This window comes from Diabrotica virgifera, chromosome 1, assembly GCF_917563875.1.
Source record: "Diabrotica virgifera virgifera chromosome 1, PGI_DIABVI_V3a".
In the NCBI taxonomy this organism is placed as follows: domain Eukaryota; kingdom Metazoa; phylum Arthropoda; class Insecta; order Coleoptera; family Chrysomelidae; genus Diabrotica; species Diabrotica virgifera.
In genome coordinates, this window is record NC_065443.1 from 21,302,458 (window position 1) to 21,317,564 (window position 15,107).

The following is a 15,107-nucleotide window of genomic DNA, read 5'->3' on the forward strand; positions in this document are numbered from 1 at the left end:
ATTTTCCGTTCATTTGCTGGGCTACATGTCGTACCTATATTTTTAAACGATACAATATTATGCGATTCAAAAAATTAATAAGATTTAGATTTAACTTCAGTGTTGGTGTTTACTGGTTCTCTTCAAAAATTATAATTTTTTTATTGTTTATTTAATTTAACCAAATTATTGAATGATTTGAACAAATTTGTTAATTCTGAAAAGAGTTCTATAGATAATGAGAACCACTTAGTAATGAATTCGATTAACTACCAAAATTCCCAATTTCGTCTATTATTATTATGGGTGAGCCCAGAGCCCATTGACGGACATTCCAGTGGACCAGCACAGATTGAAAACGGTGGTTTAGCTTGTGATCGATATCAAGAGCACACTTCTCAGAGTAAGAGTTGAATGCTGCTGGCCCCACTCTCCGCGATTTACCGTCAGATTTAAAGCTACTGCCACTAGCAGGAGGACTACTGTTTTTGGCGAGAAACGCGGTAAAACGCAGGGGTAGCACCATAAATTTTAACAAGTGACAAAAGTGACAAGTGGTGGTTTAGAATTTTTTTGGATTAATTCTTATAAACAAATTAAACAGTAAGTTATTCCTTTTAAATTTCACTTATTTTGCGTTTTAAATTAAGAACAAATTAATAACTTTTTCAAAATTTATGATATAAGTATAGTTTTTTAATATAATGTAATAGTCTGTATACTATAAATGTATACTCATAGTCAAAAACATTGCATATTTTATTTTGAGTGTTTTTTGAAGTATATTTTTTTAATTTTTTGAAAATTTTGTACTTTTCATTGTTAAATAAGTTGTGCTGGATTATTCTACATATTTTACTTGTCAAGAAACTTGCACATTGAAGAACTACAACAAATTTGTAGAGAAAATAATAAAATAATCTAATTTTGCTTAGAACATTTAATTAAAAAGTGAAACCATAACGCCAATAGAAAACTTTTGCGGCAGCATTGTCACAATTTAGTGCTTAGTATTTCTTCCTCTAACTCTAGTAATAGCCTGCATCCTTCCAGGCATATTTCGTAGAAAGTCTTGGATGGTTTCCTCTGTCGATTCAATTTCTGCTGTGCAGCAAATTTTTAATTCTGAAATTGAGTGTGGAGCTGGAGTTCTTGCTCGTATACGTCATTTTAGTACGTTCCATATATTTATGTTCTATGGGATTTGCATCAGGACTCATTGGTGGCCAGTCTAGAGCCTCAATCCCAAAATCCTCCAGATATATGACTGTGAATTATCATGCATTGACACAAAGTTATTCGTTCTCCTGGCCAGGGCAACTTTATCCATTAGGCAATATAGGCAGTTGCCTAGGGCGGCACATTATGAGAGGGTGGCAAAAATACTGTACAAAAAATATTTGTACATAAAAATGATTGATCTGGGTTCTGTCATTAAGGAAAATGAAGCTCTTTCAAATTACTTTACCGCAAAGAAGCCAAAAAATTGTACCCAAATAAAACAAAAGAAAAAAGAAATAAAAAAGAGAAAAAGGAAAATTCAATTTGACGAGGGGGCCGATGATGAACTAACCTTTTCAGCTAGTGATGAGGTGAAAATCCACACATTCTATATTATAATCGACACTCTGATAAGAGACCTGAATATACGTCTGGAATCTTATCGACTTATTTATCAACGTTTTCGTGTTATTAACAGATTTGCCAAAATTAAGCAATAAAGAAATTATTACCTAAAGAAGCTGAAAATCTGATATCTACAAAATAAAGACGACCAAGATACATTATTCATACATAAAAGCATTCACTTAAAGGGTCATTTGGATACCACAATAATATCACCAATTGACATATCTTAATATTTAAAGAAGAGTTAGTGCAGTCACTGAAGGTGGATATGAGCTATTACCTCCGATTTCGTTGAACCTCCATCGATTTGCATGAAAATTGGTTAGAGGATTAGGATTGGTTAGAGTGGTTAGAGGATATCTCAAGGAACAAAGGTGACATGGCGTCAACTTGCGCTTTTACCCTGGGGGTGGATGCCATCCCTTCTCGTGGGTGAAAATTATTTTATTAAAAATATCCCCAGAATTCGATAGAGGGACAAATTCTAAGCAATATTTGTTGCATAAAGTTATTAAAAGAAATCAAAACTTTTTGAGTTATCAAAGATCAAAAATTTTAACTTTTCGTTAGAAAAATGCATGTTCTTAACCGATTTTCAATAAATAACTCAAAAACTCTAAGATTTTACAAAAAAGTTATTATTACCAAAATTAAAGCTAATAAAAAATGAAATAAACTTTACTGGAAACACATTTTAATGTTATCTAAAAATGAGTTGTAGGTAATTGAATGTATATTTTTTTCTGCGAGTACCCAAATCTAAGTGTTCAAGTTTAACCCTTACCTAAGTAATAACATCTTAAATCAATGACGTAAACACTAACTAACCGCCTGATAGACGAGTTTAACATTTTAGTGGTAATTTTTGTTTTTGTTAAATATTTTAATGCAAAAAAAATAAAGTATTGATTATCTAAAAAATACAGTAATTAATCTAGTTTTTCTGTATTTATTAAAATAAAAAATATAACAAGAATGGAAGGATTGTTTGTGTACCTCTTCTAATGGCGTATGTTTTATATTTCACTTTTTCCTAAAAAGTTCTAAAGGGTTCTCTTATTTTCATCATAACCTGCTTAATTGTGATGCTATTAACTTCTACTGGAGCTCATTTGATAGGTACTCCGAAGTTCTTTGACAAGTCCTTAGCAGGTATATTTTATAAAATGCATCGTTTTCCCGTTATTAGGGCTTGAATACTTAGATTTGAGTATTCGTCGAAAAATATATACATTCAATTACTCATAACTCACTTTGAATTAACATTAGTTTAGTTCTTAAAGTGAGGAGTGTATTCAGATTTTTATTACCTTCAATTTTGGTAATAATAACTTTTTGTTAAAGCTTATAGTTTTTGAGTAATACGTGAAAACAGCCTTAAAACATGCATTTTTTTATCAAAAAATAAAATCTTTGATATTTAATAACTCAAAAAGTATTGATTTATATTAACTTTATATAACAAATTTTGTTTAGAATTTGTCTCTCTATCGATTTACGGTATTATTTAAAAAAAATTTCACCCTCGAGAAGGGGGGGTGGTATCCACCAGCACGGTAAAAGCTCAAGTTGGCATCATGTCACCTTTGGTTCTTGAGGTATCCTCTAAATACTTACCAATTTTCATGAAAATCGATGGAGGTTCAACGAAATCGAAGGTGAAAACCTTCAGTGACTGCACTAAATGGATTGAAAGATATTTTCCCTAATTTTGACATTGCTTTGCACATTTACTTGTGCATCTCAGTTGCCAACGTGTCCGCTGAAAGGTCATTTTCGAAAATGTCAAGAATTAAAAATAATTTCCCATCAAGTATGACGCAAGAACGTGTTAACAATTTGTCGATTTTGTCAAGAAAAAAAATTTTTTTGAAAAGTTTTTTTTTTGGAAAGAAGTCTCTGATGAGATCGAACTGGAATGACAATTTTTTCTGTTATAGGTATATAAACATCGTAGTTTATATCCATTTTAGTGTATTTTTATTTAAATAAAACTTTCTGCAATTTTTTTTCGCAAAAATGGTACATGTTTGAAGGGCGGCTACCAGAGAATTGCCTAGGGCGTCAATTGACCTAAACGCGGCCCTGCTCCTGGCTCTCGTTCTTTCGCTCCCAAAAAACATGCTCTTCGAGGATGTTGTGCATGTACCAGTCAGCAATCATTCGATGATTCGCCTCAATAAGCTCCGTACGACTCTCTCAACTAATGCCACCCAATAGCATAATAATATTACATTCTGCGAAACCTTCCTTAGACCTTCTGTATAATTGATCATGTCCATCTGGCTTCCATAATTGTATGCTTGTTTTATCTATGAAAATAACTCTTCTGTATTGACCTCCGTTTCAGTTAATATGGGCTACTGCCACCTGCAGAGGGCCTACTGTGCGGCGTTTTCTAGATTATCCTAGCGAGCTCTAATTTTTCTTTTAAGCATGTCCCACAAATACTCTCTAGGGTTCAGGTCGGGTAAGCCAGCAGGTCATTCTAGAACAGTGATATCTTCTGTTCAAGGAAGTCTGTAGTCACTCTGCTAGTGAGTGTATGTGCATTATCATGTACTAAAATGATATTTTCCCCCCTTGCAACTCTCCAGAGCCCAACTATAGGTTTTACAACCAAACCTATAGGTTTAGTTGATTGGATGAAAATTAAACAAGTTTTTCACTCTTCCTCCTTTATATCTGTGAACATATCTGGCAGTTTCCGTTCTTGCTTGTCTTCCTTGTCCTCTAAGTATACGAATTCGTCTATCATTTTCTTCTTCTTAAAGTTCCATCTCCTATCGGAGGTTGGATATCATAATGGCTATGGTCACTTTGTTGGCTGCTGCTCTGAACAGTTATGAACAGTTCTGAACAGTAATGAACTACAGTTAAACCATTCTCTAAGGTTCCTCAGCCAGGAGATGCTTCTTCATCCTATGCTTCTTCTTCCTTGGATCCTTCCTTGCGCAATAATTCTCAGCAACTCATATTTTTCTCCTCTGGTAATGTGACACAAATATTCCAGTTTTCTTGTTTTTATGCTGTTCATAATACTGTCTATCATCTGATTTTACACAAATCCTGGTTTTGTATGAAAATTTCACATTTTACCAGTTCCCAATGTTTCAGTTTTGGTGTTGAAGACATCCATTTAGGCGATCAATCTTGTGCTGCCTGTCTCCTACTTGATAATCCTTGGACACGATCTATTTTCTTACAAATGAAATACTTACACCTGTAACTTCCAAGAGCTGCCTTTGGAGCTCTAGGTGAGAAATGGTTGGGTCTTTTATAGCTCCTTAGACAATGAAACGATCATCGTGGCAAGCCGTTGTTACTTTGTGGCGACTTTATCTTGCTCTTATTCCGAGGATATCAATGTTTAACGTGTTCATTTCTTGGATGGTGTTATGAATTTTGTGTGTCTTAGCTCTCTTTGCGGAGACTCTTAGCACACTCTGAGCATCTAACGTCTGCCGCAGACTGGGAGCCAAGTGTGTGATTATACTTTGCGTAGTCATTGTTCTTGGGAGAGAGTGTAGTAGTTTCCCCTTGATTTTTACACCGCAGTTTTATAGCCGTTGGAATCGATATTTGACTACCGTCTAGGAATCTCTGATATCAAACCTGTGAAGATTATTTTCTTCTGAGTTTAATTGCACCTATCTATTTTAGTATTAAATTTCTCTCGAATTCCTGCTTTTTGTTTCTAACTTTCTGCTTCCACCTATCTTATGTGCCTGCTTTATTTTTTCCAACTACATATTATGTTGTGACCCTCTCTTTTTCTTTCCTTCTTCGAAATCCATGAATTATTTTAGAATTATCTTTTTGAATTTTTGAATTACATTAATGAAATTAACTTAAAAATATATAAGAGATAATTTTCTGTTTATGATTAATGATTAAGCTCTAGAGTTTTTTAGTTTCTTTCTGTATTGCATAATAAATAATCTATATTTTTTTTATTAAAAGCCTGCATTTGGGAATAATCATGGATAGTAAGTATTACTCCTGTAAATATTATTTTATTTTCAATTTTTTGAATTTTTGAAGGAAAATATATTCACTGTATATTTTCAGATGCTAAAACTGTCAACCAATATTTGACAACAGAGTAACCTATATTGAACTTATTTAATGCATTCTTGTTGTATCTTTTTGAATTGTACGAGAGTATGCACTGATCCGTTCCTTCCGTTCTTTCAAATTTTCCGGTTGAATAACATTCACTTTACTTTTAATAAGCCCTACAGAAAAAAGTTTAAGGGCGTAAGATCTGGGCGTAGATTCCGTGCACTGTAGATATCTACAGTCGCTTTCTGTCGATGGCAATTTTCATAAAAATATTTGAATTTTTAGTTTTAATTCAAATATTTTCTTGTTTTACTAAGTGTCACTTCAGCATCAATTAGGGTATAACCTAGCAAAACTAGAAAATAATTCAATTAAAGCTAAAAATTCAAATATTTTCATGACACGTGACATCGATAGAAGGCGACTGTAGATATCTACAGTGCACGGAATCCAGGACCTGGTGGCTTCGCTGGTGAAAACATCAGTTCTTTTCGTCAGATCCAAGAATTAGGAAACAAATAATTTAAATATGTACTGGTGCACTTGAATTGCATAATGTAATGGAGCTCTATCTTGTTGGAACTATAAACAACATTATCGCAAGAACGAAACAGCGGGAAGTTCAATAACATTGCTAATATAAATCAAGGTAAAGATCTAATACGTCATACACGATTTGGCATACGTCATACAGTTATTTATTAGAGAAAAATGTTTTTATTTGTGCCAGTTAGACCATCAATTTCTGCTTATGTGTTCCTTTAGTATTTGACTAAGAGATGGTGCTACATTAGTGCCTAGATTTTTCTGCAATTGTAAATTCGACTTTATATAGGCGGGAAAACGTGATTATATCATAAACGCTGTTTGGCCTCTTGTAGTAAAGTTGTTTGTGTTACGCTCTATTTTCATCTTTACTATTTTATTAGACATGAATAAATTTTAAAAAAATTGGCTACGTCTGGAAATGACAATAATAAAAGGAAAAACAAATTATTTTTTTGATCAGATTGTTGTTATTTTGGGAAACCACAGTGGTCCTCAAAAGTAGGTATATACTTCGGCATTTAAATAGCAAACCTGCAGAAAAAAAAAGGGAAGTCTGTAGAATTCCTTGATAGAAAGCTAAGTTTTCTTCAAATCGACAAGCTCAATATAATATATGTATACAAATAAAATATAAATAAAGCATTGTGTGCCATTGAGTCATAACTTTTTCAAATATTGGTGATAGGCTGACCTAGTTATATATCTCCAATTGCACTAGAAGTGCAATCTGGTGCAACTTAACGTATTATTTATATTTAAATTAATAAATGTTGATAAGAAAAAAATATCAATACAAATATCATTTCTCCTTTTATCATTATTTAATACACGATTTATCTGGGTTTGTTTAAGTATTGAGGGATGCAAAAAGTAAACTTACAAGATTATGGTTTATGAAAATATGTATATGAATATCTGCAAAGACTGTCCAAATTGGTTCACACTACAATTATTATCAATAGCACGAACTTCGAAGTTTTGTAGTGCAAATCCAAGACATATAAATTGTGCTATAAAGCAAAAGACAGCGCAATTTGCATCCAAAAGCTCAGCTATCGAAATGGAGAAAAAAGGAGACAACAAAAATATAACGAAACGCATACCAACTTGGTATTATACACATATATCGCAATCCACATTTAAAACATGAAAAACATAAAGACAACAGTCCTAGTCATTTGCTTCTTCTTCTTATTGTGCCGTCTTCTAACGAAGGTTTCTATCACTCTCTTACTTCTTCTTCTTATGCCACTCCTATCGGAGAATGGAAACCATCAAGGCTACCCTGACCTTGTTTACAGCTGACCTAAAAAGTTCATTAGTGGTGCAGCCAAACCACTCTCTCAAATTCCGCAACTATGACATTCTTCTACGGCCTGGATTCCGTTTTCCTTCTATTTTTCCTTGCATTATATTTTGAAGTAATGTGTATTTATGACCTCTCATCAGGTGACCCAAATACTCGAGTTTTCTTCGTTTTATCGTTAACAAAATTTCTGGGTCTCTTCCTATCCTTCGTATTACTTCAAGATTTGTGATTCTTTCAACCCAACTCATCTTCAGCATTCGACGGTAGCACCACATCTCGAAACTTTCAATATTTTTTATGTTGTTCTGTTTGAGAGTCCAGGCCTCTACACAGTATAATAGCGTGTTAAATACGTAGCCTCTTAGCAGTCTTAATCGTAGAGGGATGCTTATATCTCTGTTGCAGAAGAATTTTCTCATCTTTATGAAGGTGGCCCTGGCAATTTCGACACGTCTTTTTATTTCATTGTTTTGGTCTTCAGTTTCGTTTATTAAAGTTCCCAAGTATTTGTAACTTTATACTTTCTCAATTTGAATGCCGTTTATACTAATATGTGCTGGTTGTGTCATGATTTTACCGAAGACCATATACTTGGTTTTTTTGATATTAATGTTTATGCCATAATTTTGTTGCAAGCAATATTTATGTTTGTAAGTAATCGTTGTAATTCTTCTACTGTTCTTGCAACTAGTACAGTGTCGTCCGCGTATCGAATATTATTTACAACCTCTCCATTGATCACTCCTTTAAACGCTTCCTAGACTTTTGTAACTTAAAAGATCTGTTCAACACTGAGGTTAGTCCAATCTCTGATGTTTATTAGCCAATATTTCTTCTTTCTTCCCAAGCCTGTTCTTCCCTCTACTCTTCCTTGCATGACGAGGTATAGCAAAGAGTATTTATCATTTCGAAGTATGTAGACCTGTCACCCCAAGAAGTATATTTCATTATGATTGCACAATACAAAAAGAAGTATATTTAATTTTCTAATCATCTATTAGTGGAAAAGTTTAATGGCCCTAAAGTTTCAAAGGTTTATATAGAACTGAGATTTGTACTCTTTCGGTTGCTTGGTAAGTTCTCTATATACATTATATGAAACATTACAAGCGGATTAGTGTAATGAAGGTAAGAAAACATTTTCCTAATGAAGAGGAATTTAGACTGTTTAGACAGAACTACACATATGTAGATAATTTCGAGAAATTGAATGAAACTTGGTCACCAAGTAAGGAATACGTTTTCGATAATTTAAAAGGAGACTGATTTCTGACAAAGACTATAAACGAGCTTCTAAAATGTGGACAACTATTCTTAAATGTACTACACTTGGTTCTTAACAGCGCCTTCTCTAATTTGACATGACAGATAAATTAACCAATCTATGGTTCATTTTTTTTAAGAAAGTCGTTCGCGTTGGAGTGAGTCAATGTTTAAAGAGGAAAGTTGTTGTTAATAACCCATTTGTGCCAAAATTCGTCAGATAAAAGAATAAAAATAAAAAGATATCAGAATTATAATACTCATCCAACATAGGAAAACCCGAAAATCACGATATGGAACGAAGATGATTACTGCATGATTTGTCAAGTTATTTGTCCACCTATTCCGGTATATTAAATATTACAAAGTAATTTTATATTTCCTTAAATTATGACATTGTTATGGTTGCAATTATATTCTAATAAGTTTATATTAGTGTAAATTGATATTTTGATATTTTCAATTGATAGGATGACGTTAATGATGAATCACGATATATATAGGGTGTCCCAAAAGTAGCGGAACGGTCGAATATTTCTCGAAATAAACATCGCATCGAAAAACTGAAAAATACGTATTGAATAATTTTCAAAAATCTATCCAATGACACCAAACACCAACCCCCACTCCACTCCCTAGAGGTGGGGTGGGGGGTAACTTTGACATCTTAAATGGTTTCCCCCAGTTTTTATTTCAGATTTGGATTCATTTAAGAAACTTTTGTTCGAAATATTTTTTCGAATTGTGGATGGATGGCGCTATAATCGGAAAAAACAATTTATCGTGATACCATAGGTAAATTATAGAAACGGACTAATATCTCGAGAAATACACTTTCAAATGAAAAACCAAAAAATATGTATTTAATATTTTTTAAAAACCTATCGAATAACGCTAAATATGACCATCCACCACACCCCCAACTTTAAAATCCTAAATAGCAACCTCCATTTTTATTACAAATTTGGATTCGTCATGAAAAAACATTTATTCAAAATTTTTTTTAGAATTGTTGATAGATGGCGCTAATAAATCGTTTTTTTTCCAATTATAGCGCGATCTATTAACAATTCTAAAAAATGTTTCAAATAAATGTTGCTTGGTTTTTCATGACCAATCCAAATCTGCAATAAAAAAATAAAGGTTGCTATTTAAGATTTTAAAGTTATCCCCACCCCACCCCTAGGGGTTGGGGTGAAGGGTCATGTTTAGTGTTATTCGATAGGTTTTTGAAAAATACACATTAAACACGCATTTTCTGGTTTTTTCTTTGGAAGTGTATTTCTCGAGATATTAGACCGCTTCTATATAATTTACCTATTGTATTATAAATGGTTTTTTCCGATTATAGCGCAATCTATCCATAATTCGAAAAAATGTCTCGAATAAAAGTTGCTAACTTTTACACAAGAAATCCAAATCTGCAATAAAACCTGGAGGTTTCTATTTAAGATTTTAAAGTTGCCCCCCACCCCACCTCCAAGGGGTGGAGTGGGGATCGTATTTAATGTCATTGGATAGATTTTTAAAAATTATTGAAAACGTGTTTTTTAGTTTTTCGATCCGATTTTTAGTTCGCGAAATATTCGACCGTTCCGCTACTTTTGGGACACCTTGTATAAGTATAACCACTAGGTAATTTATTAATAAAAATCGAGTTCTAGTAAAATACATTAAATACACTCAATTAGTAGAACCTTCAAATACTTATTAAGTTTAGGTAGGGGTTGAATATACTATGGAATCAACTAAATATCTTCGAAACTAAAAGGATATTCTTCATGAAACTTTCCATGAAAGTTCAATGCATATATTTTTTTACTACTCTACTTCCGGTTTCAACGGAAATTCCCTCAACTTATTTAATCTAGATCAGACACCCTGTATATTTTTAAAGATTTTAGAAGAACTTAAAAGGCCACCTTTAAGAAGTAACCTTAACAGTTACTTATTTACTTAATTTCAGTGTCCGGAACACCTTTTTCTTCATGTGCCGTGCTCGATTATCGAACGTTGGCTATCAAATTAGCTATAGCAATTTTGTTAACGGCAGCTCGGAAAAGGGATGCAGAGGATCTGTTATACATACCATTCTCTCGGGTTTTTAAGCCATGACGTTCTTCTTCGACCTGGCCCGCTTCTTCCGTCTACCTTCATCATCATCATTTGGCTCTACAACTCTATGTGAGTCTTGGCCGCGTTTACTATTTCCCTCCATTGTTGTCGGTCCTGAGCAGCTATTTCCCATTGTTGTACTCCCATTTTGCGTAGGTCGCTGGCTACTGCGTCCTTCCATCTCTTTCTTGGGCGACCAACTGACCTTTTTCCATCGGGCCTTTCCCAGAATGTGGCGTTTAGAAGTCTTTCGTCACTTGATCTTAGTACGTGACCCGCCCATCGTATTCTGTTTGATTTAATGTAGCGTACTATGTTTTCATCTCCGTATATTGTCTGGAGTTCATCATTGTGTCTTCTTCTCCATTCTCCTGTTGTCTCTTCTCTGCAAGGCCCATAGATAGTCCGCAGTATCTTTCTTTCAAGTACCAGTAATTTTGTTGTTTCCCGCTGATTCAGAGTCCATGTTTCGCTTCCATACGTTATTGTGGGACGAATTATTGTCTTATATACTCTTATTTTTGCTGGTCTTGAGAGTATTTTTGATTTAAGTAGGGTCCTTAATGAGTAATATGCCCTGTTTCCTGCAATAATCCTGGCTGCCACGTCCTTTTCATAGTTATTTTCAGATGTTATGATCGCTCCCGGGTACTTAAATTCTTTGACGACTTCAAAATTGTATTCATTAATTGTTACGTTTTGTCTAACCCTTGGTCTTGGGTTCTTCGTAACCACCATGTACTTGGTCTTGTCCTCGTTGACCTTAAGACCAACTTCCTTGGCTCCGTTCTCGAATAGGGTGAAAACTTCTTTTGCATCTCTGGTGGATTGTGCAATTGTGTCCACGTCATCCGCAAAAGCTAATAGTATTTTTGATCCTTGGGCGGCAAATCCGTTTGTCAGTTGTGGCTGAGCTTTCCTTACTGCATGTTCCAGTGCGAAGTTAAACAGCAGGGGGCCGAGAGGATCTCCTTGTCTAAGTCCGGTGTCAATGAGAAATTCCTCCGACGTGGTGCTGCCAATTCTGATTCGTGCGGAAGCGTTCTCCGTCTACCTTGCCTTGTATTATTAAATGGAGTATATTATATCTCACTGGGTGTCGCATAACATGGCCAAATATTCAAGTTTTCGATTTTTAAGTGTTCTGACGACTTCCGTGACTTTTCCCATCCGGTGCAAAACAACTTCGTAACGAACTTTATCCACCCAACTTATTCGTAGGATTCTCCGGTATACCCAAATTTCAAAGGCTTCCAATTTCTTGAGAAGAGTATCTATTAAAGTCCAACCTTCGACACCGTACAAAAGAGTAGAGAACACATAACATCTCACTAATCTAATTTTAAGATTCAAAGTAATGTTGTTTCCACATAAAAGTTCCTTTATCTTAAAGAATGCAGCTCTGGCCTTCTCTATATGTATTCTAATTTTTTGCTCATGTCCCAGTTCTCATTTAGATTACAACCAAGGTAGGTGATACTGTTAGTCCTCTTTAATTGTTCACCATAAGCTGTTACTACTTCCGGTTGTATTGGCGTCTTACTGACAACCATCACCTTGGTCTTTGCGGTGTTTAGCTTGAGTCCATATTCATCACACGTTGTGGTAATCCTATTAATCAGATGTTGAAGTTCTTCATAATTGCTCGCAATTAACACCGTGTCATCCGCATATCTCAAATTATTAATATTGACGCAACTAATTTTGATACCACATTGAGCATTATACACTGCTTTATTGAAAACAAACTCAGAATAGATGTTAAATATTAGTGGGGACAAAATGCAGCCCTGCCTTACTCCTCTTCTTATTTGAAGTTCTTCAGACGTGTCCCGGCCAATCCTGACGTTTGCACGTTGATGCCAGTAAAGATTTTTGATAATGCGTAGGTCTTTATCATCAATACCCACTTTCTGAAGAATAGCAATTATTTCAGTATGGTTTACCCGATCAAAGGTCTTCTCAAAGTCAATGAAACACATATAAACCGGATGTCCGACATCTCTGCATATCTGTACCATAACCTGAATACTAAACAGTGCTTCTCTGGTCCCAAGGTTATTGCGGAATCCAAACTGTGTATCACCAAGCTGTTCTTCTATTTTTTGGTACATCCTAGAGTGCAAAATTCGTAGAAATATATTTAAAACATGACCCATCAAGCTAATGGTTCGGTAGTCACTACATCTTTTCGCGTTTGCCTTTTTAGGTATCGTCACAAAAGTCGACAGCAGCCAATCCGTTGGTATATAGCCAGTTTGATAAACTTTATTAAAAAGATGAAGGAGAGAACTTTTACCTGAACTTTCGAAGAGCTTTATTATTTCATTCGGTATTTCGTCTGGTCCCGTCGCTTTGCTGGTCTTTGCTAATATTATTGTTTGTTCAATTTCGTCCTTAGTTATGTCAGGTCCTGTAACTACTTCGTTAATTTCAAGCTCGGGCCTTTCATCGTTAAACAGTTCCTCAATGTAGTCTTTCCATCGGTCTATTTTATCCAAATCAGTGATAATCAGTTTTCCGTCTATATCAACGATGTTATTTGCATGTTTTTTTAAATTGCAACACCAACAACTTTAAATCCTGTACTTCCAATGTTTGGCCACATAGATGGTTCTGTCATTTGCTAAAATTAGGTCTTCTGTGCAGGTCTCTCTCTTCTCTGTGGATTAGAGTAGATGACTTCCGAACTGCGCAACGGTCGCAAGTATCGTCCTCCTGGTATCCCCGTTTTTCATGTTACTAACAAAACATGAAACACCGTTTCTTAGTCTGTTTAGCGCTTTCCATGTCGGATACGACAAATTGTGTCCAGCAGCCATTTCCTCTGAGAGGACAAAACGTGTTGTGGCAGCTGACGATTGCCATAGGTATATTTGAAACATCTCTGGCGCGTTGGGAATGGATCTCGATTTTTTCAGAAAGCTTTACCGAAATCTTTGGCTGAGTCTGGTTGTCATACAAGCGGTGTCTTCGATTTGTCTCCTGTTTCTTTTGTTCTCTCTCACGTGACCTGTCTTCTGATAGGTGGTGCAGCGATTCCTACCATGGGGTAGACCTCTTCGATAGGTGTTAATTTCAGGCAACTCGACGAGCCACGTCGACTTTTTAGCGTGGGCAGAGTTTGTCCACACTGGTCCTAAAAACACCGCGGCCGAAAAACATAATCCTAAGGCAGAAATGTTCTTCATTTTGTATTAGTTAGGTTGCGGATGATATAGAATAGAATAGAATAGAAATATGCTTTATTGTCACTGAAAATTTTTACAATTTTATGGACAAAGCTTACATACAGTCAAAAGAAAAACATAATATAAATAACAAATAACAACTACAATTTACTAAAATTAGATAAATCGTCAATAATGTACAGTATAAGATATAAAAGCCAAGACAAAAACAATTTATTGCAAAATATATATAAATTGCAAATTGAACATACAACAAATAAAATAAAATAGGTACAACATAAGGAACTGACAAGCTTAGGCTACTGCGCATGGAACCCAATTTACTTAGTTATTCATTAAGAAATTCTTCTATTGAATAATATGATCTTTTGGATAGATAGGCTTTTGTCATTTTACGGAACTTAGGGAAAGATGTTGCAGATTTAAGTTGTAACGGAAGATGATTGTACAGTTTCTTTGCGGAATATAATATAGATTTCTTTACTAACTCAGTGGATGGAATCGGTAAATAAATATCAAAGATTGAATTTCTGGTGGAGTAAAGATGATTGGGCCTTGATGGAAAGATATGAAGGTGTTTACGAATTAAACAAACCGTTTCTAGAATATATAAAGATGGAAGTGTTAAAATTTCGTGATCTCTGAAGTAACTTCTGCAATGTGTAGATCTTCTGAGGCCAAACAAATATCTTATTGCTCTTTTTTGCAATCTAAAAATGACATCAAATTGAGCAGCTGTACTAGAACCCCAAAAAGGAAGACCATATCGAAGATGAGACTCGAACAACGAAAAATATGTTATTTTAGAAGATGCTAAATTGAGTTCCCTTGAGACAGATCGTATTGCATAGCAAGCTGAGGCGAGTTTCTTACTTAACGAATCGATATGAAGGGACCATTTGAGGTTGCTGTCTAAAAAAATACCAAGAAATTTTACAGAATCAACGGTACTGATCTGGCTGTTATGAAGTGGCAAAGGTTGAAGAGCTCCTTTATAGGATAATGCT

General features: G+C 34.6%; 1 protein-coding gene across 1 annotated transcript in view; it reads left to right on the plus strand.

Moving 5' to 3' along the window:
* The first annotated feature begins 314 nt into the window (after positions 1-314).
* The window catches only part of LOC114324460 (aromatic-L-amino-acid decarboxylase-like), a 54,813-nt gene continuing 40,020 nt past the window's right edge, over positions 315-15,107 (plus strand). Inside the window, exon 1 of the mRNA XM_028272318.2 lies at positions 315-582. The gene's annotated coding sequence lies outside the window, so the exon portion shown is untranslated. The remainder of the gene's footprint in view (positions 583-15,107) is intronic.